General features: G+C 37.6%; 1 protein-coding gene and 1 long non-coding RNA gene across 4 annotated transcripts in view; one reads left to right on the top strand and one right to left on the bottom strand.

The window, feature by feature from the left end:
• Positions 1-22,255, bottom strand: part of PRKG1 (protein kinase cGMP-dependent 1) — an 833,788-nt gene that overhangs the window by 615,026 nt on the left and 196,507 nt on the right. The window lies entirely within an intron of this gene.
• The window catches only part of LOC144588425 (uncharacterized), a 30,862-nt gene continuing 13,326 nt past the window's right edge, over positions 4,720-22,255 (top strand). Inside the window, exon 1 of the long non-coding RNA XR_013543992.1 lies at positions 4,720-22,245. This is a non-coding gene — a long non-coding RNA (uncharacterized LOC144588425). The remainder of the gene's footprint in view (positions 22,246-22,255) is intronic.

Genomic DNA, 22,255 nt, shown 5'->3' with positions numbered 1-22,255 from the left:
AAAAAAGCTGATAAAATGCTAAGCTGCATCAACAGAATGGTACTGTCTAGGATCAAGGAAAGTAGTAAGAAAGCTGTCAGTTCTGCTTTGTTGTTAATCTTAGAATCTTGGAACAGCAGGGCTGGAAAGGACCCTACAGATCATTGAGTCCAGCCCTTGGGGCATAATCTTGGGAGGTGAATGCTGTGGGAATTTGAAATTTAAATACAGCATTATTTTTTGATATACAGTACTTTTCAGAACTAAACATACCAAGACCTATTGCTCACATACAGTTCTGCCTATACTTTCCACTTCATTGAATTTACGTCTCATAAAGGTAAGTATCAGGGCAAACAAATTAAAATGAAAACAGCTGAAACAGCAGTAAAACACAAGGGTGGCCTATGTGAACGTCTGTTTTGTTCTACTTCCACATCAATTAATGACTGTTGTTATCTTCTGCTCTCTATGTAGGTCATGCTTTATTATTTAATTTACAGAAATATATCTATCCTTTTAGAAGAATGGAAGGCTGAGAAAAACAGCAACTAAATTAACATCTTTAGAAGTGTCAGTCTCTGATAAATACATACATTCTATTTCTTAAACAGAGGTGAGGTTACCTGGAAGTTATTCAATAAATAGATGAATTAACAAGAAGGTGAAGCTAAGTAGCACAATCACTTTAGGTAACCGAGACTTAGTATAAAAAGCAAGTGAACTGGAAAAGTATATTAATAAATCTGTTACCTTCTTCGCTAATTACTATTAGCACACTAGTCATTAAATGCAAGGAATATTGCTGTTGCATCAGGACAATGTAAATTGATGTACAGTATTTTTCATGTACGTGTTACTCTATTTCTCGTTCACCTAGAGCAATGTATGCTAGCAATGGACATTAGCTAAACTAACATAATACACTATATGAAAATCCCATTTAATGAGCACAATTTGTCTCAGTATAGTAATATAATTAAATACTATTCTGCATTTATTACATTTTTTCATGCATCATGGAGAAAGTGTGCTGCTCATATACCACCCCATAGTGCTTAAAAGACTCTCTGGGCAGTTTATAACTTAATTATACGGGCTACACATTCTCCCCGCAGCAAGCTGGGTGCTCATTTTACTGATCTCAGAAGGACAGCAGGCTGAGTTAATCTAGAGTCAGCTGCCAGAATCTAACACTGACCATGAGAGTTTGGGCTATAATACTACAGTTTAACCACTGCACCGTGAGGCTCAGATAATATGATGATCTCTTTTCTTAGGAACTACAGGTACGTATGATCGAACCTGGCTGCAGTAAACGTAAGAACATCAGAAGAGCCCTACTGGATCAGGCCGACGGCCCATCTAGTCCAGCTTCCTGTATCTCATACTGAACCCACCAGATGCCTCTTGGAGCACATAGGACAACTAGATAACTATCTCCTGATACCACTCCCCTGCGTCTGGCATTTGGAGGTACATTCCTTTTAGGCCTGGGGATTATACATCCCCATCATGGCTTGTAACCTGCCTGAAACCCAATTGAAATGGATCCAAAAAATCCGTTTCATCCAGCAGCGCCTTGCGCTGCCCAGCCACTTCCTGCCCCAACACTTTGCCCAAATAAGGGAGGTTCGCCACTGGTCGGTAGTAAACCACCAGCCTTGGGTCCAGCTTAGGCTTTTTTAGGAGTAGCTGAATTACTGCCTCTTTCAAGGGCCAGAGGCCATAATCACATCCTGTGACAAGGAGTTCCACAGACTAACAAACGTGCATGAAGTTTTGCACAGGGTGTCTGGTGCAATTTTTCCATATTGATCCACAACTCTTGATCCAATAGTACAGTAGGGGCCCCCCATATCCACTGGGGATTGGTTCCAAGCCCCCCCATGGATACTGAAAACCACAGATAATAGCAAACACAATAGATACCATGTTTTCCTGAAAATAAAACAGGGTTATGCATTAATTTTTGCTCCAAAAAGTATTAGGGCTTATTTTCAGGAGATTTTTTTTCAAAGGTACAACAATCTACAATTATTCAAATACAGTCATGTCATCTTCTTCTGGTTGCTGCACAATGGTGGAGGGCAGCGTTTTACTTAACTGGGGCTTATTTTGGGGGTAGGGCTTATATTATGAGCATCCTGAAAAATCAAACGAGGACTTATTTTCAGGTTAGGTCTTTTTGGGGAAACAGGATAGACAGACAGACAGATAGCATGGTAAAAGGGGAAAAAACAAGAATTACTTTCACATGCATTACCAGAACTGGCCACTAACTATGCTATGTATCCTTCATTAACAAGTATTCATAGCATCATCTCTGCCTCCCTCTAGTGTCCAGTTCTGGTAATACATGTGAAAATAGCTTTCTCTAGATTTTTTAAAAAATATTTTTAATGTTTTCAGACTATGTATAAGTGAAACCACAGATATTAATCCTGTGGATACAGGGGTCCTACTGTAGAGAAATGATGATAGAAATATGTTGGCAAAGAAATAACTTCATGAGGGTGGGGACTACTAACCAAACATTGATGCACAGGGAAAAGACTATGTCTTATTTTCTCAGGTACACTGCAATACCAGGAGTAGTAACTAACATTACAGAGATAGTGAGGGGTGGCCTCAACAGCTTCTTTAGTGAAGAGAACATTGATCTCTTGTAGCAAGGAATAAGACAGGTGTCAGACTGTTCATAGATGGAAGGTGATCAAATTTTATTTGACAGTCACACTGTGCCTCAAAGATCCACAGGGTCCCTTCCACCCATGCAGTTCTGAGACTGGTGATCATTAGTGATGGAGTTTTTTGCTCAGAGATGTTGAGGGAGTCTGGTACCTATGATGGTGAATTCAGTAAGAGGTGGAAGTTATCTTGATTTTGAACAATCTTAGTACTTGACATGACATTCATGTTGATGGTGGAAGCATCAGTGCAAATATGACAGTAAAAACCCACAGTTGTTTTCAGCAGATTTTCGTTTGCAATCCAAAGAACACTGCTTGGATTGATCTGTTGAGGTAGAACATTTTGTGAAAGACTATTGAGGTCCTGGTACTGGAACTGGTACTACCTAATTAGTAACAATAGTGAACTTAATATTTGTGCCAGTTCAATTGTTGAGCCTGTGAGGTTGAGGGAAAGACCCCCCCCCCATATGCTTGGCCATATGTCCCAGTTTACAGTCCGTCTGCTTTAGCCAAATTGGGGGGGGGGGAGGATCTGGCCATAGAAAGGCATGTCCGTTTCTTTCACCCTATCACCTTGCAACAGTGTAATGGAGCAGAGCCAGGATTTATGGTACGAGGCAACTCCTCCCAGGAGAGCTTTAGCAGTCAGCTCCATGGCAAACTGCATTAATTTGCTGTTTTGACATATTACTAGCCCCTCTAAAAAAGATACTGCAACCAACTTTTTGTCTTCCACAAAATATTCTATCACAGTAGCCGTATTGTCGCATAATTTACAAGCCCAACTAAGTTTCTGGAGGCCTAGTGTGAATAAACTTTGCAGTCAATCAGATCAAAAGAGTGACCAACTTTATCTGGAGAGGAGATGTCCTCTTTCTGGTGCAAGAGGTTGCTATTACACAGTTTGGTGGTGGGAACTGAACAGGAAATCAGCAAGCATCCTCCTGTAGTTTGCAGAAGTTTTTGAATGGCACACTGAAACTGGTGCAGAGGAGAGCTTATACAACCTTCTATTTACAGTCTTCAATAAAAATAAGAACATAGGAAGAACCACCAGAGTGTTGCCTGGTACATGGAACCCAAAGGAGACAAGGTCTTCTTCTGGAGGCTCCTGTTAGTATAAGTGTGTTGAGACATTTGGTCAAGCAAATGAGTAACTTTGAACCTGCCATGCTACTCTCACATTTCCCAGCATTGCAGAGCATTGCACTGGTTACCCATCAGATCAAGAACATATTATAAGGTTCTTGTTCTGTCATATAAAACATTACATTTCTTTTGCCCTAGCTATTTAGTGGAACTTGTTGAGTGGCATATTCCTTTTAGGAGAAGTTGCTCTGCGGATTCTGGGCTCTTAATAGTCCCTTGGACTAAGGTGGCTAATTCCATAGGCATCCTTCAGTCTCGAGAGACTATGGTAACATGCTCTGCAACGGAGGACTTGGAACAGCGTCTAGTGTTTTGATGCTGTACGCGAAGCTGGAGTGTCCTCTCCTGGGCACGAAGCCTGGGTAAAATAATATGGAGGATAGGCTGTTACCCAACCAGCAAATCCCCCCTCTCCACATCACTGAAATAGTCCAATGGAAAGGCAAGAGCCAATACAACTGGTTTGAGTGACGTCGCAAAAGTATACATAAATTTATACAAGTACTTTGCAATCAACATTAATAGAATAAATTGCGCCAGATATAATAAAAAATGCTATCTGTACCTAGAAACTTAAAAAAATAAGATTAAGTAATTCCTGCCTTGGAATCATGATAAAAATTCCAATAAAGCAAGACATGGTGAAGAGTCTGTCTTTCTTACAAGGAGGACAGAAGACAGCACTTTCCCATGAATCAATAAAATTTGTATTTGCAGATACTGAGATCTGTTAAATAATCAGCAATTAATTGGCTAATTCCAGACTTAGAGCATCTTCTCATCTGGCCGCCAAATTATGGAATTCTCTTCTGAAATACCTTCGCGTGGAACCAGGGTTGGACAAATTTAAATGAGATCTAAAAACCTACTTGTTCAACCTGTAACCATAGGGTTGACTATGGAAATGGGCAATTATTGGGATAGAATTACTGTATTTCAATCATTATATTGTTATTATAGTTATCTTGATTGTTTTCTTACTGAAAGATAATTGTTTACTACATGGTTTTATCACTGTAATTATTTTATGGTTGTATTTTAACTGTTTTTATCATTGTAATTATGTTATGGTTGTATTTTAACTGTTTTTAACTACTGGGATGCGCTCTGGTATAGTGTACAATATAAATAAATATTATTATTATTGTATTCTCGAACGCTTACATAAAAACTCCAACCACCACCCACAACAAAAAAGAGGCATAATCAAAACACTGGTAGACCATGCAAATCGGAACTGTGAAGCTCAATTTCTCAGCACTGAACTCAACCATCTGAATTGGGCCCTACAGGCAAATGGCTATTCCAAGAATGAAATCACAAGAGCCATCAAACCAACTAAGCACACCTTAGACTTCAATATTGCTGGGGCTGGTACCAAGGAAACCTTCATTGTCTGAGTTACTGGTGGTAATGGTGTTGACAATTAGATGATGATCAGTTGAGGAAAGGCTTAGTGCACACTCTTCTAGGAACAGTACTAAATAGATTTACAACCGAATCTTGTGTGCCTATACATGTCACAGCAACTTCAGTAGGCCCATACCCCATTGTATCTAGCAAAACACTGTATTATATATGCCTCATGATGAGGTTAGTGCCAATGAGAACTCTGGGTTGTTTTTTTTCAGTAAGTTCTACAGCTTCATGATGTGGAGAGAAACCATTTCTGTCCTATCATTTCATTTTGGTTTAGAGAAACCCCACTCTCTGTTTATTACAACCCTATTCTAGACATCCAATTAATTAAGGAAAACCAGAAGGCATAGTCACATCTAAAGCATTAACTACAACGTTTGGTTTGGCTGCCAGTTGTACTAGTCGGGTTATTACCACTGACATTTTTTCCATGTAGAGACACTAGGAGAATCTCGTCTAGCACAGTGCCCTTTTCGCCAGCGTATTGTACATATATTCACAGGCAGATACCTAGAAAATAGCTTCTTTCCAATACTGTACACTGTGATCTTAATAATGCTTCCTTGACTTTGTAAAGGTTTGACCTCCCTTGTCATTTGTATTGCAACCTGAACATTAATATCACAGACTGCTGGAACATCAGCCCACAGCTGACCTTGCTTTTAGGCTGCAGAAGTGTGGTTCTTGTAACTATAGAAACTAAGCCATCAACATTTCATCTTTAATTCATTTGATTAATTTGAATGCAGAAGTATCAAGAAATTGAAAATTAAAGTTTGGTCCGTCTCAAGAAAGCAATTCAAATGCTAATAGCAGCTACCTTGCCTCGGGGGGCTTGGCATCCAGTTCACTGATACTTAATTACAATACAAAATTATTGAAAGATGTCTCAAAATCGACGAATAGTAGAGTGTCTACTATTCCAAAATCTGTGGCTTAATCTTATCAGAAACATACAAGATTACATTAGACTTCCTTATTCTAAAATGCAGTCAGGCTCCAGACACTGAGAATAAAATTCAAGCTGCAATTTGAAGATCATCCCGGAAGCAAATTATGCATGCATCCAGACTCGAGTCTGCCTCTGTTTTGAGACTCAGTAGAATGTCTCCTGATTGAAAATGGAGTTAGACAGATGAGTCTATTTCCAGTCAATGTCAGCCTCATAAGTGTTCATTTGTAAGACTATTCTGGTGTGATCTGACCATTTTGCATTAAACTGCAATTTAGTTTCAAAAATACATTCAATGCAGATTTAAATATGTATTTTAACATATTTTTTCACAAGACATGCATTTCTAAATATATAATATCCAAAAATACAAAATGCTGGTATATTTGCAATCTGAAAACTGCATCACAAAATTCAGAGAAATCAAAAGTCTGAAAAATGTGCTGTGTCTTGATATACTTATTAACATGGGTGATGCAAGTCCCATTGGTTTACTTCAAAATATAGATGGAATGAAATCCTCATACAGTACATCCCTACTAGAAACTGTTTTTCACTTGTCATCTGAAGCCTCTACACCAGCTACAAGGAACACATGCAAGGCAATGAGCAGGATTATACTACCTATACATCAAAAGTATGTAAATATAATTGGGACCATTGACTTTTCCAGAATTCACAATCAGACATATGTAGATATACAGTACATACATTTCAGTTCATTAGGACAATCATGCTTTCATAAATTAGCAGAAATTCAGTAATTATCCGCAACTAGAGCAGGCCCACTGAATCAATGGATCTTATGGAGGAATTAACTTACCAAATCCCTACTGATTCAATCAAGCTACTGTAGTTACAACTTACTACAGAGTTTCAGCCATTCTGTGGAACATGTGTGGTAAACAAAGAAAGACAGGAAGGACAGTAGATAAAAGCAGACTCTTATTTTTCTGCACTTTCAGCATACAACATGATGAAGACCCAAAATCTTTTCAGTTTCTCTAGATATCCAGTAGTATAAAGGCCCTCATGTATTTATAAATGTTTTTCTTTCCCTAGACTACACAAAGTATACATCTGTTTTCAAGAATCCAAGACACTGAAGTATAACTTATATTATAGATAGAAAGGAAAATTCTTTAAGTGTTGGAAGATGTCTGACTGCTTTCGTCTTTGACATTTTCTAATTAGAAGTTTGCAAATTAACTTGCTTCATTTTGTGATTTACTATCAGAAGATAAACACAAGCTTTGTTTGCAAGTATGATTGCTCAGGCACAACGATCCATCAAAAATGAAAGTATGTAAATTTGTGGTTTTGGACTACATTTCCCAGAATAACCCAGGCAACATAGATCCTTGCAGAATTCTAGAAGATGTAGTCCAAAAACACAAATCTGCACTCTTCTAGTAAAAAATCACATCTTTGGAATACTAACATGGTTTCAGTTTCTAATGACAAAGGACAAGTTGCCTGCCTGTAACTGTAGTTCTTCAAGTGGTCACTTGTGAATTTATACATATGAGTTCCTTCTGTGCCTACACAGACATACAGTACTGGGAAGGATCCAGTACTTGAAAAGTCTGTTAGTCCACAATCCTCTCCACTTCACATGGTCCCCACTCTGTAGTTAATCGACAGTTCCCCCAGATCTATGTTAATAGAAACATGGGCTAGCGCAGCAGACTGAGAGGAAGATAGGTGGATTGCATGAATCCACAGATGATCATTTAAAGAACTACTGTTACAGGTTTGCAACTTGTCTTCCTTCTTTGTGGTCTCTGTGAATCACACATATGAGTGACTGACAAGCTCACTTAACAGCCAGTCTGTAATCTGAAACCATCTTAGGTAGGAAAGACAGATCAGGAAACATAATCATTACTAGTTTTTCAAGAGGTTAAATGGCTTGAGTCCAAGCTATCTCAAGGATCATGACTCCCTTTATGAGCCTGCATGAGTGTTAAGCTCATCAGGAGGGCCTTTGTCTCAGTCCCACAAAATTCACAGGTGTGTCTGACGGGGACACAGGATAGGGCTTAGATTCCTTAGATAGATAGATAGATAGATAGATAGATAGATAGATAGATAGATAGATAGATAGATAGATAGATAGATAGATAGATAGATAGATAGATAGATAGATAGATAGATAGATAGATAGATAGATAGATAGATAGATAGATAGATAGATAGATCTCTTTGCTGAAGTTTCTGAAACTAAAAACAAGAAGACAAAAATGCTGTGGCACCTTAAAGACTAACTACTATATTTTATAGTAGACCTGTCCATAAAAGCTCATATTAAAATATAGCAGATAGTCTTTAAGGTGCCACAGAGCTTTTGTCTTCTTTACTTTTTATTTTACTTTTGGTTTTGCCTGACATGCTAGCACAGATGAACATGGCTGCCTCATCTAAAGCCACTTCTGAGTATTCTCTACTTAGAAAATGCTGAAAAGGGTCGCCATAAGTCAGAAGTAACTTGACAGTACAAAATTATTTTTATTATTAAGATACAGCTTCCCATTTCACTGCATAATTATATCACTGATTCATTCCACCATGTATTCACTCTCTGGTTAACTAGGAACATTTTAAAAATCAAATCTGCTTGCATCATTTTCTCTTTCTCGCATGGAGGTGTGGGAATCACTGCATCAAAAAAAAATTTCTGTGTTGTTTTAATGATGCATCGCATAAAAGAATGCTAATGCAGCCATGCATACAAATGCATTCAGATTTATTCAGTGCATTGTTTTGTCAATGTGCACATCTACCATAGTTAAACAAAGCAAGGAACATGAAGAACCCCAAATGTTGTTGCACACTGCATGATGCGCTATATGAAATTCAGATTAAAAAAGCAACAGAATGATGGCCATCCTAATACATATGATTGGAGATGGGGTTATTCGTATCCGTATACAAATACCCCTGCACAGCTGGACTTAATGAGGGTCCGACCCCTGGGGCTGGACCGTCCACTCACATGTCCACCGGCGCTAGCCGCCTCAGTCAGCCTTCCAATCGCTCCTGGAACACTGCTCTCTTTCTGCTCACCTAGCCAACCCCAGGCAGGGGGAGGGAGGATGAGTCTCCCTGCACAACTGCAGAGCGGCACTCCAGGAGCGATTGGAAGGCTGACCAAGGCTGCTGCCACTGCCAGATGCATGAGTGGATGGTCTGGCCCCAGCCCCAGACACCCATTAAGTCCAGCTGTGTGGGTATATTCATATTTATATACAAATACCCCCATCTCTACATGTGATTCTACTTTAGATAACTCTAAACTTGGAAAGAATTTTAGGAAACAGCCAGAATCATTTTGCGTAGCTATATCTGCAAAACTGTTTGCAAAACTGACACTAAGGCAGTTGCATCCAGGAAGCAGTTATGTGGGGGTGGTTGTGCAACCAATTGCACAGCTCTCTAAGCAATCAGACGCTGCCTGGGCATAACTCCCCATAAACATGCGGTTGTACCATTATGCTACACTGAGCACAACAAAATTTCAGTTGATAAGAAATTTCAAGAAGTATCCTCAACCTGAAGCTATCTTGAGTGGTCTGCTCAGTTATCCTCAAGGATACCATAAAACAGATTACTGCCCAAGACTGAGCAGGAATGGCACCTCCTGGCACTTCTACCCAAAGTAGATGAGATCATACAGTATTGGCTTAATGCATGCATGCATACATTCAATAAATCATTCATTCAATCAATCAATTTATACCCTGTCTATCCACTATAAAATAGTGTTTAAGGTGACTCATGAAGTTTTTAAAAGAAATTTTTAAAAATAATTCAATAGAAATATTGTAACAAACAGTACATTTAATGGCACCTAAACCAGGTAGCTTAGCTTTGCTAATTCCAGCAAACAACAGATAAGATTTTTACTGTACAACTGATGGACCTCTGAAGCAAAATGATGATCTACTGTAATCAAGACTATAGAATTTTTTTCCTAATGGCATTCTGCCTATTATACGGGATCAGCTAAAGGTTTGTTCTCATGTTTAGTGAACCGTTGGTAGCTGAAACAATTTTATATAGTCCAGACTGACACTCCACTGCCACAGGCTCAAAGTCTTTTGCAAAATCAGAAATATTTTGAACAAGGTTATAAATCTGGGAAATTATTAGTACATTATGTTAAATGAGCCAAGGGGAAGAATATCATTCAATTTATTCAAGTGAAACACAGGATTAAGATTGAAGGGGGAAAGCAATTGCAAATTAATTAGTGAAATATTACACAGAGTTTCACACCTGAAGTAATATTCCAAAAGGCCAATTGAGAAATGTTCCTGATAAAATTCTCTTTATGGATGTAAGTGACTGAGCCAGAAAAATACTGAACACATGCATAACTCAGGAAGGGATCACTGCAGCTATGGACAGCTCCTCAGTAATAAAAATGCAGGTCTGGATTGATGAAGAACACACTTTTGTCAGGTACACAAAAATGAGATCACTAATACATTAACGCAAAGAGATTATTAATTCGCAAATTCCACCAAAGCCATTTGATACTAACAATAGACAAAATCCTGGATGTGAGCCTCCTTAGGGATCTTTTTGGAAGCCTCCAGACATAGGAAAAGAGCCTTAATAATAATAATTTTGAAAACCTACTTCAAAATCACTGCCAGCAGTCCCAATCCCTGAGGAACAGATCCAGCAGTGTTTTTTTCCATTAAAAGTCTACCCCACCCCACACCGCAATATCTTGAGGCTTCCAAAGATTTCCCCAGGGCAAAAGGGAGCCTTAAGGAACTGCAGAACCAAAAGAGGAAGTTTTAATTACTTTAAATTAGAATAGGAAGTTTTTAATTACTTTAAATTAAATGCTTCCAGCACCTGATCCAGGTTACACCAATGCAAAGCCATCCAACAGGATTTTATCCATTAGTTTGATTTCTAAACCAGGGTGTGGATGTTTTCATTGTTAAATCTTACTGACAAACTGTTACCGATGCAGGATTTTAAAATCATAGATGCCATAATGGCTAGTTCAGTGATTTATACAGAACTAGTAAATCAAGAAGCTTACATTTAAAGGAAGGCTCCTGAAAGAAAACAAAAACTTATGGTTTAACAGAGAGGCCAAGTATCTTTTCAGATCTTCCTGGAGATGAAATTTCTTGATGTGTAGAGGTGTTTTGTGTTTTTTTAAAGCAAAATGCATTCAAAATATTTTAGTACATTAGCAATAGCCTAAGGCAAAGCAACAAATGTTTACTGTATTGTTGACAGTGGGGGGGGGAATCAAAATTATTGCAAGGCAAGACCCTCTGTAAGTTTTGAACTATAAGTGTCTGGGGCCCAATATCAACTACAATATTTAGAAATTTTGCAGCAATAATATCAAGCACACAACATCTGTGTTGGATTAATGGGAACTTGTTGGCCAAGTAGCAAACTAGGGAAGAATACTAGCAGACTAAATTTAACCTCTGTTTTTGGAAGATCCACTAGAAAGAATAGAATCTTTGAAGCAAATACTACAAGAATATATTTATATATTTATTTATTTATTTAACTTATATATGATGCCCACACTACCCAAAGGTCTCTGGGCTGTTTACAACAATTTCAATACAATAAAAAGATAAAACAATTAAAATACAATTTAAAATAGCCATTAGACAGGTTAGAAAATTAGTTTTCAAAAATCCAAGTTATTATGTTTAAACATGTCAATAGCAGAACAAAATGAAAATTTAAAAGTGTCTCATTTAGAATTGTGCTATTCAACTTTTAAGTATTTAGGAATATGGGCAAAAAAACTGAAATCAATTAATTTATAGAAATTATATTTTTAAAAACCCTATTCAAATGGACAAAAGAAAAAATCGAAAAGTGGGCCAGTTCAAGTTTGTCAGTGGTAGGGAGAATAGTCTTAATTAAAACATATATATTACGAACATTTTTATTTTTATTCCAAAACATACCTCTACAACAGGATATATATAAAAATAATTTTAAAAGGAAATTTAGAAAAGTTTATTGTGGGAAAGGGAAAGAAGATAAGACCTTTTAAATGGTATTAAATATGGATAAGGGGCAAAAGGAGGATTAGGGATACAATATTTGCAAAAATATTATGAAGCTTTACAAATAAATCAAATTACTAAATTTATACAGACAGAAGAAATTCAAGAAATCCCTGACTGGGCTGAAATGGAGGACGGTGGAAAAATGGATATTGTAAATATGTATATTTACACAACAAAATTATTTAGAAAGGGAGAACAAATACAGAATCTTTTTTTAGACATTAAGACTATGGCAAAAACATATGAAAACTTTTGCTCCCTCAGTATCCCTTATGTCCTCTAGTGCAGTGGTTCTTAACGTGGGCGATAATGCCCCCCAGGGGGCGATTTCATTTTTCAGGGGGGCATTAGAATGAAAAGGGGTGGCGTGGGGGCGCTGGAGCAGAAGGGGGCGGTAGGGGGGCGCTGGAGCAAGCCAAACCCGTGAAGATGGCTGCAGCCTTTTTACAATGCGCATGAATATATATTTTCCTCCAATCTTAATTTAGTTTCAGAGTTTTCGTCTTGAAATTTTTAGTTTCTGCATTGCGGTTTGTTTTTATGCCCTTTTTATATTTCTTTTTGCGTCTTAAAATTCGCTTGCAACTAAATCATTAAATGTTACTTTTGGGGGGCATTTCATTTTCTTGGAATTGAATTTTGTTTTCAGGGGTCATTGGATTTAAGTGTCTTAAATAAATAAGTAAGTAAGTAAGTAAGTAAGTAAGTAAGTAAGTAAGTAAGTAAGTAAGTAAGTAAGTAAGTAAGTAAGTAAATAAATAAATAAATAAATAAATAAGATATCATCACCGCGGGGAGGGGGGCGATGATAACTTCCTCAATGGCTCAAGGGGGCGTTTCTTTCAAAACGGTTAAGAACCACTGCTCTAGTGCAGTGGTCCCCAACCTTTTTAGCCCCGTGGACTGGCTGGGGAAGGTGGGACACCCCCTGCGCTTGTGCGCATGCACGTTGGAGTGTGTTCTGTTGTGCAGGCACATTCACACACATGTGCAAAGGGTAGCCGAGCACTCGTGCAGGCTCGTGCACATGCGCAAATGGCAGCACAGCACTTGTGTGTGTGCGTTCATGCTCACAGATGCAAACAGGCTGTGTGGGGGGAGTGCATGGGGGTGGGGGGGAGGTCTCTCTCCGCAGCCCGGTCCGGCTCAGGCCATGGACCGTCACTGGGCCGCGGACTGGAGGTTGGGGACCTCTGCTCTATTGGATCACCCAAACTTTAAATCTCATGAGAAATATGTGCAATTTAAACATTGGAAACAAACTGGAATATAAAGAATTAAGGATTTCTTTGAATCAGGGGAACCAATTGCTGTTAGACAAATAGAAGAGAAAACAAAGCAAATAAAAACCAATTGGCTCCAAATAATAATAAAAACAGCTTTGCAATACAATTATATCAAAAATCTGGCCCTATAAGACCATTAACAGAACTTGAACAATACTGTATACAAAAAAATAAAAATAAAAGGATAGGATTGACCTCAATGTATAAATGTATGACTGAGAAAGAACATGGTAAGGGTAGAAGAGCCAAAGCATACTGGGAAATGAATTTAAATATTAATATGCCTGAGGAGCTTTGGACAGGAATATGGAATAAATATCCATATAAATCAGTACCAGCTAAAACAAAAGAAACGGTTCTGAAAGTTGTTCACAGATGGCATCGACACCCTACAAAGCTACATAAAATCAACAGGGATAAACCATACAAGTTGGAGAAAATGTGGACAAAAGGGAACTTTGGAACACATGTGGATTTTTTTGCCCCACAATAGAAGTATTTGGGCATGACATAATCAATTGGACAGAAATACTGACTAATGAAAAAAAAAGATTGCTAATGAAACATTACTATTATTTTCAGCATTTACAGGAGGAAATGAAAAGCTACTTAATAAAGACCTAATTGCAAATATTATAGGGACGGCAAGGCGTGAGATCGCTAAAAGCTGGAAAAATGCCCCAAATTAGAAACATTTGAATAGCATCTGGCAAATGCTCTTGATGGAGAAACTGACCAATAAGATCAGAATATACAGAGAAATAAAGCAGTCAATTTTGTGAAACTTGGGAATCTTTATTAAAATATGTCATTGAACTAAATGAGAAGTTACATGATTTAGGAAGTAATATAGATTCCTCAGATTGTTGTTCGGTAGAATGACATGGGGATTCAAGTTTAAGTGTAATTTTGTTAAATGGTGTGAACAGCTGATGTTTAGAATGTTAAAACATTTAGTAAGGAAGATGAATAGTTAATTGTATTATCTGTTTGTAATGTGATTGTCTAAAATAAAGTTTTGTTATTTTCAAAAAAAATGTGCAAAAGTTTGCTATCTTATAGGAATTTGCATTCAGAAGAATTTTTAAAATGTTGTCTAATTCATCCCAGAAGGACAAATCAAGTCATGATTTACATCACTATATTCTACAGTATTGCTTATCCAGGCAGAGACTCAAAGAAGAGAGAGGAAGGACTAAGTTATGGATGAGTAAGATCTTTTGAACGGCATGCACAGCCACAGCTGAGCTTCAAAGAATCCCCACCTCCCCCAGCCTAAATGTTCTGAAGCTGTCAAGGATGTTACCACTCTCATACCCTTTGTTCTCCATGAATGTAGATTATAAGCTCTCTGGACAGGGGTCATGACACTTCTGTACACTGCTGACAATGACATTATATAAAATTGCAACCAGACACAGAGTAACCATTAATGTAGAAAGACACAAATGGTGTTGAATATCCTTAGAAATATTTTTAAAAGAGGTAGAAAACCACTGGAAATGTAAAGAGAAAGTACCATGTTCTTCATAACAGTAATACAGTGGTGCCTCGCTTAACAATGATAATCCTTTCCAGGAAAATCACTGTTAAGCGAAAATGTCGTAAAGCAAAATTAAAAAACCCATTGAAACACATTGAAAACCGTTCAATGCATTCCAATGGGCTAAAAACTCACCGTCCAGCGAAGATCCTCCATACGGCGGCCATTTTCGGTGCCTGTATAGCGAGGAATCCGTCCCTAAGCACAGCGGGGAGCCATTTTAAGCACCCGGTGGCCATTTTGAAAACCCCATGATCAGCTGTTTTTGATCGTCGTAAAGTGAAAATTGGTTCCCGAAGCAGGGAACCAATCATCGCTAAGCGAAATTCCCCCATTTAGACCATCGTTTTGCAATTGCAATTGCGATCACAAAAACATCATTGTAAAGCGGATTCATCGTAATGCGGGGCAATCATTAAGCGGGGCATGACTGTAATCACCATGTCGAATCAATTTTAACTTATAGTGACCCTTTTCAGGGTTTTCCAGATAGAGAATACTCAGAATTGGTTTACTAATTGGTTGGTTTCCTTCTGGGGGCACCCTGAGACTGCAGCTTTCCCAAGACCACATAGGCTGGCTCTACTCACAGGAAGCGAAAATCAAATTCTCAACCTGTGGCTCTGCAACCAGATACTTAAACCACTGGATCATTCTTAAACAATGCTTCTTGCTTTACAAAAAACAGTGTCTTTTTTCCTCATAAGGTTTTGGGCTGTCACCCTGCTAGTCAACCAAGTTTTCCTCTTTAAATCATGAGACTGAAGTAGCCTTGCTCCATACCCAATTGCAGCCTCAGTATGGAGAGGAACTTCATCCCATGATACACACTCCTTTTCGTTCAGATACAAGGTCTGTCTTTCATACTGCTTTTAAATAACCAAAAGAAGAAAAAATCCTTACACAAAAGAAAATGAAAGAAGCTTCCCTGGGAACTGATTCCACAAGGATGAGGACACTGCAAAGAAGGCCCTACCTTTGGTAAAAGATTTATGGGCCTCCCTCCTAGAAGAGCCTCATCTGTGATGATTTAGTAAACTAAAACTGTTTATTCCCCATGCAGAAACAAGTGAACCATAAACACTCCCAGATTTAAAATAGCTCATCTAAGTTAAAAAGACCAATCATGCTTATCCTGAAAGAGAATGGTTGGCCCCACCCCCTTTTTTATTCGGAAACAATCTAGGCTGCAGAGGCTGAAATATTGATACTCAAGAAAGGCCTATTAAAAAGGGAGAAACAACCATTTTGTTATAAGACTAAGCATGCTTGGAACAGGCTTACCAGCAAGAATATCCCAAAGGAGATACATTAATCCAGCTTAATGGGCCAGGAAGGGAGATGTTTAGAGGACAAGGAAAAGTTGCAGAAACAGTCAAAAGACAAATTTATGAACATGGGATATAATGGTTCGGTATCCATGGTTCAAAATCAAATAGCACTATTCTAACTACCGGTTTTAATATAATACTTGTTTAATTCATTTTAATATCTGTATACTTACTGTTTTTAGCTTTTAAATATTGCCTTTTTAATTATGTGAGTCATCTCGGGTCCTTTTAAGGAGAAATGTGAGGTAAAATTATTTATTATTTATTATTTTTAAATAAATAATAAATGCAAAAGGCAGCCTGAGTGTTGACAACATTAATGGCACCAGTCAAGATACAGGATATCTTCTTGTGCTCACTATCATTCACAAAGTGACACGAAGAAAGAGAAAATTCCAGAAGTACACCACTTCTCACCCAAACGCAAAGCAAGTGTTAGGGCTGCTTTTTTTTATAAGTGTGAACAGTAATGAGCAGAAGAAGGTGTCCTGTACACCATATTGACGGCTGCTATTGGTGGTGTCAACACTCAGGCTGCCCTTTCCTATGTAAAGATTGGCATCCTTTTTCCTGAAGGCAAAGTGGGCATGATATTGTGTAGCATTCTGAATCATGGATACAGAAGCACAATATCCCACATTCATAAACTGGACTTTTTAAAAATAACTTAACTCTTAATCTTAGGATGGCTGGAAGAGACCTTATGAATCATCAAGTTGTAGCCCCTGTCAGGGAGGCCCAGTGGGGAATCGAACTCCCAATCTATGGCTCTGCAGCCAGCTACCTAAGTAATTTTCTGCTAAGTAGCTCTCTGCTAAGGAAGCGTGGGAAGCTCTCTGGACCACTTTGTTTGTTGGCAAAATACAGATTTACAACAGGAGGGAAAGGGAAAGGAAATCCTTACTGCACTGGCCTTAGATACAAAGCACACTGTTGAATTCTTGTTTTGTAATCTTCAAAAATCAAGGTAAAGGAAGTTACTTTGAAAAGATAAGCATGTAATGTAAGAATAATTTTATGCCTCAAATAATTGTAAACTTTTTGGGTCTGAAGTTAAAACAGTGGTCTGTGGTACACAACAACCATAAGGAATCAATATATTTTTGCAAATTATTTCTTCAGTTTCCTTAATGCTTTGGTTTAAACTTTGACACCACTGTAAAAAAAAACTTTGATGAGACAGACTCATTTGCATTTATTTACTATTACTTATACAGTTTTATTACCATTTACATAGTATTAATCAAGAGTCATGTTTTGGAAGAAGTGCCACATCTGGCAAAGCAATTGGGACTTTCATTTTAGGCCTGGGCGACCTGTGGGCCTGGTTATAGCAAGATAGCAGACTTTTATTTCCTAGCCAGACTTGGCAATCCTGCACTGCTTCTTTCTGATTCAACAGACCACAGATAAAATAACATCCAAACACGTCTTACACTAAACATTAGATACTAGTATTTCAAACTTGGATTGTGTATTGTGTGCCACAAAAGGTGAGCTGTGACTGCTGATTGTATGATACAGGTGCCAAGCGTGCCCCCTACAATTCAATTACACTCCAAACAATCAATTCATTGTTTGAAAGACAGTCATCCAACAGAACTGAGCCCAGTTCTATAGCCAGCTTTATCAGCTATATAGAGATGCAGAAGCCGCTATCAGTTGATCCCACCACATTGCACATGGCCTGCGGTAATGAGATACCATGAATAAGCTTTTTCTGAATGTGCCCTTTGCATTGATCTGATCCTTTTTCCTGTGTTAATGGCTAACACAATTCAAATACATTATGTCTAACATTTATAAACACGGATTACATTATCAGCTCCAAATAATGACGTTGACAAAGTCAATAATTACTTTGATCAGAACACACATTTGTCCAGCTTATTAAACTTGGATATAAAATCTCACATGACAAAAGAAATAGACTATAATCCATCAAAGTTCACTCCAAAATAAATTCAGTGATCTTAAAGGTGCCACAAGACTTTGGGAGTTTATTTCATTCTGTTTTCTTACACTTCATAATACAGCGATTCAGACTGGTTCAAGGCAAACCTGTGGTTACACACCTCCTAACAAACCCAAATATTTTTGATTTTAGGATGGGGGATTGTTTATCCCCTAAATCAGCCATTCTTAACTTTTTTTTTTTTTTTTTTTTTTGCTGTGGCCATAAACACAATATGAAAGAAATATAGGCTGAATCAGGATTGTATCCGTTGTATAATAAACTTATAAGGTGCTGTGTGAAGAATAATTTCCAGTCTGTAGTTCCCCTTCAAGTGTGTCAGGGCCCCCATTAAGAATGGCTGCTCTAAACTGATGAAACTCTGTTTCCTAAGGTAATTGGAAAGGCCTTCTATTATCATTTCCAGTAACATTTTAGCATAATTTAAGGGGTGGAGGTGAGGATATATGGCTGCTTTTGCTAGAGAAAAGTTACTTTGACATTACACTAACTGCATTCAGAAAACAAACACGAAAGCATAATTAAATAGTATCTGTCCAATCATCTAACTGAATAAACAGCCCATGCAATGGACGCCACAGACTGCCAAATGCAAACAGTTCTAATGAAAGGAGTTTTCAGCACATTGTTTATAGAGTCTGGTTTGATGTTTTATTAACACATACTAGCAACAAACCAAACCAGAGACTTCTGAATCTTTTACCAATGTGTCTGGCATTTGTACACTAGTTTATTCATTCAGTTATCCACAATCATATTCAAATTGTATACTCAGTCCTTTGCTTAATATCCAAGGGAAAAAAGAGCAGGAAAAATGTTCTATAATTTGTTTAAATAAATAAACAACAAAACAGGTAAAGTCTCATTTATACTGCTAATACCCATGCAGATATTACTGAACTTATCTTATTGATGCAAATAAGCACATCTAAGGAGCTGTGTCAAGGGGCAGATTTTAGCCATTTGTTTGGGAAAATCACAAATAATCATTTCACAGAATTAAGATTTATGGCCAGGATTTATTCTATAAATCAAGTTATTAGAGCAATGAGAAGAAAGACCACAATCTCTTCGGGAGTATTTTTGTAACCTCATTTTATATTGCTTGCATAGCAGTCTACTCGTATGAAACTATTGCCATGGTTAAGCCATTTGCAAGAATACTATGTGTATCATCATTGTCACTAAAAGCTAAAATCCTACGTTCTTTTAAATGAGCACACATTATTTACCTAGGAAACCTAAATATTTGGCTCCCTTGCTGACGCTGGCAGATAGTAAACTTGAATGCTTTCCAAATTGGTGTGTGTGTGTGTGTGTGTGTGTGTGTGTGTGTGTGTGTGTGTGTGTGTGTGTGTGTGTGTGTGTGTGTGTGTGTGTGTGTGTGTGTGTGTGTGTGTGTGAGAGAGAGAGAGAGAGAGAGAGAGAGAGAGAGAGAGAGAGAGAGAGAGGTAGAGATTTCTCTCTGCTATTTCAGAAAAAGCTAAGACACATAACAGCCTTTAAATTCAAAACTATATGAATTAGCCCAATTTATAATTCAGAATGCAATACAAGATAGAAACACACAGCCATTTATGAGATGTTCACCTAATAGCTCTAGCCATAATGCAAACATTATTCTTTTTCACTGTTGGAATGCAGCCCAATGGTTGCTTATGGAATAAGAAAAACTCATGTTCAATATTTGAACATTTTTTTGCTATGCACTTAAAGTGTAAGAGTTCAGTAAAACTTCATGGGGGGCATGTTTTGCTTCAGGCTTTGTAGTTATTAAGTTGTTTTTATTGTTTTGTTACCTTTTTATGTAGCAAAGGTTCAATTTCCAAAGAAGAAAGCCTGTTGGACCATCTCAGCATGTTAGCAAAAGAAAATGAAAAGATAAAAGAAGAAATGAACAAAATATTATAGCTTTTTAATGACTAACAATTATGTTTCCGTATGGGCTATGAAAGCTCACACTGAAATAAAACTGTTAGTCTTAAATAGCTATAATATGTTTTTCTTTCTTTTTTTTCTTGTGTCAACTTATTTGTATTTAAATTTCTTTGTATACCACCTTTATATATTTCAGAAAAAATAATTTAAATAAAAAACAACAAAACAGATAATGTCTCATTTATACTGCATATATTTTGACCCTACTTATAGGGGTGGGGAATCTTTCTGACAACTTGTACCCAAATTGGTGATAATCTTCTAAGAAATTGTCTCACCGGCCCATGATAATATTGAGCAGCAGACCATTTATTATTAGTATTCAGAAATACCAGGCACATTTGATCAAAATTACAAAAATATTGTCTGGTAACAAATACAAACTTTAACAAAAAACCTAAGTATCTGTTAAATATGATGTTCCTAATATTGTCATTTTTTGTAGCTCTGATATTATTTCTGAAATTTGCAACTGTTTCTAATACTCTGTGAAACTCCATGGTATTGTTCCCAAAGCCCCAATGGGGGACCACTGAAGTGTGTTTCATCCACAAGCAATATGTTTTGATCAACAGAATTTTGTCAATTTTTCCAATTTTTTTATCTTCAACTCTGGCATTCCCTAGAATTGCAATGTCAATGATCCAGAATTGCAATGTCAATGATTCATTCTATTATTAGGTCTGGTGTGTTATGTTCAAAGTGTCTTATCAGCCTGGATCTGGAAATCCGACAAGATCTTGACTTCATCATTTTCAGACACCTTATCTACCTGATGTTCCCATGTTTTTTGGAGGCTGGGAAGTTATATATCTTGCATCATGACCAATACATTTATTTTGCCACTCTATCATATCTAATTCTGTAATATTTGTGCAATCTTTGGACATTCACAGATGTGAGGTATGACACAGTTTCATCTTTTTCTTGGAAGACAGCATTTGCTCTTAGCACTAAAGTCAGATAACTAACAGTTTTGAGGCCCCTTTTGAAAATATGAGACATCTTTATTATAAACGTCTTCCTGTACAGGAAGATCTATTGTAGACATCTTCCTGTACAAACTATCCTGAACACCACACAAGAAGACTTACAGAGATACTTTGACTAAAAACTAACCTAAACAAAAGTTATGGCATGTAATCTTGGAGGCATCATGAACCACTGCCATATTTAGTTAATTAAAATTTCCCTCTCCTACAACATTCCTAGGCTCTCTTAAGATCCTTTGGTCCTGGCAAAGACTTTGGGGATAGTGGGATGAGGCAGGCAATCTTAAATGTCCGAAGATTGCCACTGCCAGTCCCAGTGGCTGTGGTGGGAAAACCAGCAACACAGTATTCCAAGGAAGGCTAGGAGCCTTGGTGGGAAAGGATGTGAAACTTTTTATTATCCAAATAAGTCTGTGGCTGATGACATAATCAGGGCTACATGGCATAACTTTATGCTACTTGATTTCAGCCAGCATTGTAACATACAGGTTAGGGTGTAAAGACCCAAAGTCTTTGATATTCTGCAGGCTCCATGTCCCTCTCCTGTATTACACAAGTTGAGGCTATCTCTTTATAACAAAACAATGTTACGATTCCAACAGTATGGACCAGACAACAAAATGTGGGAAGAGTTTAGCACACACTGTCTTACTGCTCATCAGAGGCTAGTCTCTCAAACTATTTTTCCTCAGAACATTTTCAGAGCCACAACAAGTCTTCCTAGACCCCCCAAAGCACTGAGCTAAATCCAACCGTTAATCACAACCAGGAGACCCTGAATAAATTGGATTTACATAAATGTTGAGACCCAGTGTCAGATTAAGACTCAGACGATCTGGAGTCAAATTCCCCTTGTTCATGGAGTAATGGAAATTTAGTTAGTTAGTTAGTTAGTTAGTTAGTTAGTTAGTTAGTTAGTTAGTTAGT

The sequence above is a fragment of the Pogona vitticeps genome, chromosome 3, assembly GCF_051106095.1.
Source record: "Pogona vitticeps strain Pit_001003342236 chromosome 3, PviZW2.1, whole genome shotgun sequence".
NCBI classification, from domain to species: domain Eukaryota; kingdom Metazoa; phylum Chordata; class Lepidosauria; order Squamata; family Agamidae; genus Pogona; species Pogona vitticeps.
The sequence above is the reverse complement of the archived record's forward strand: the minus strand, read 5'-3'. Positions and strand labels throughout refer to the sequence as shown.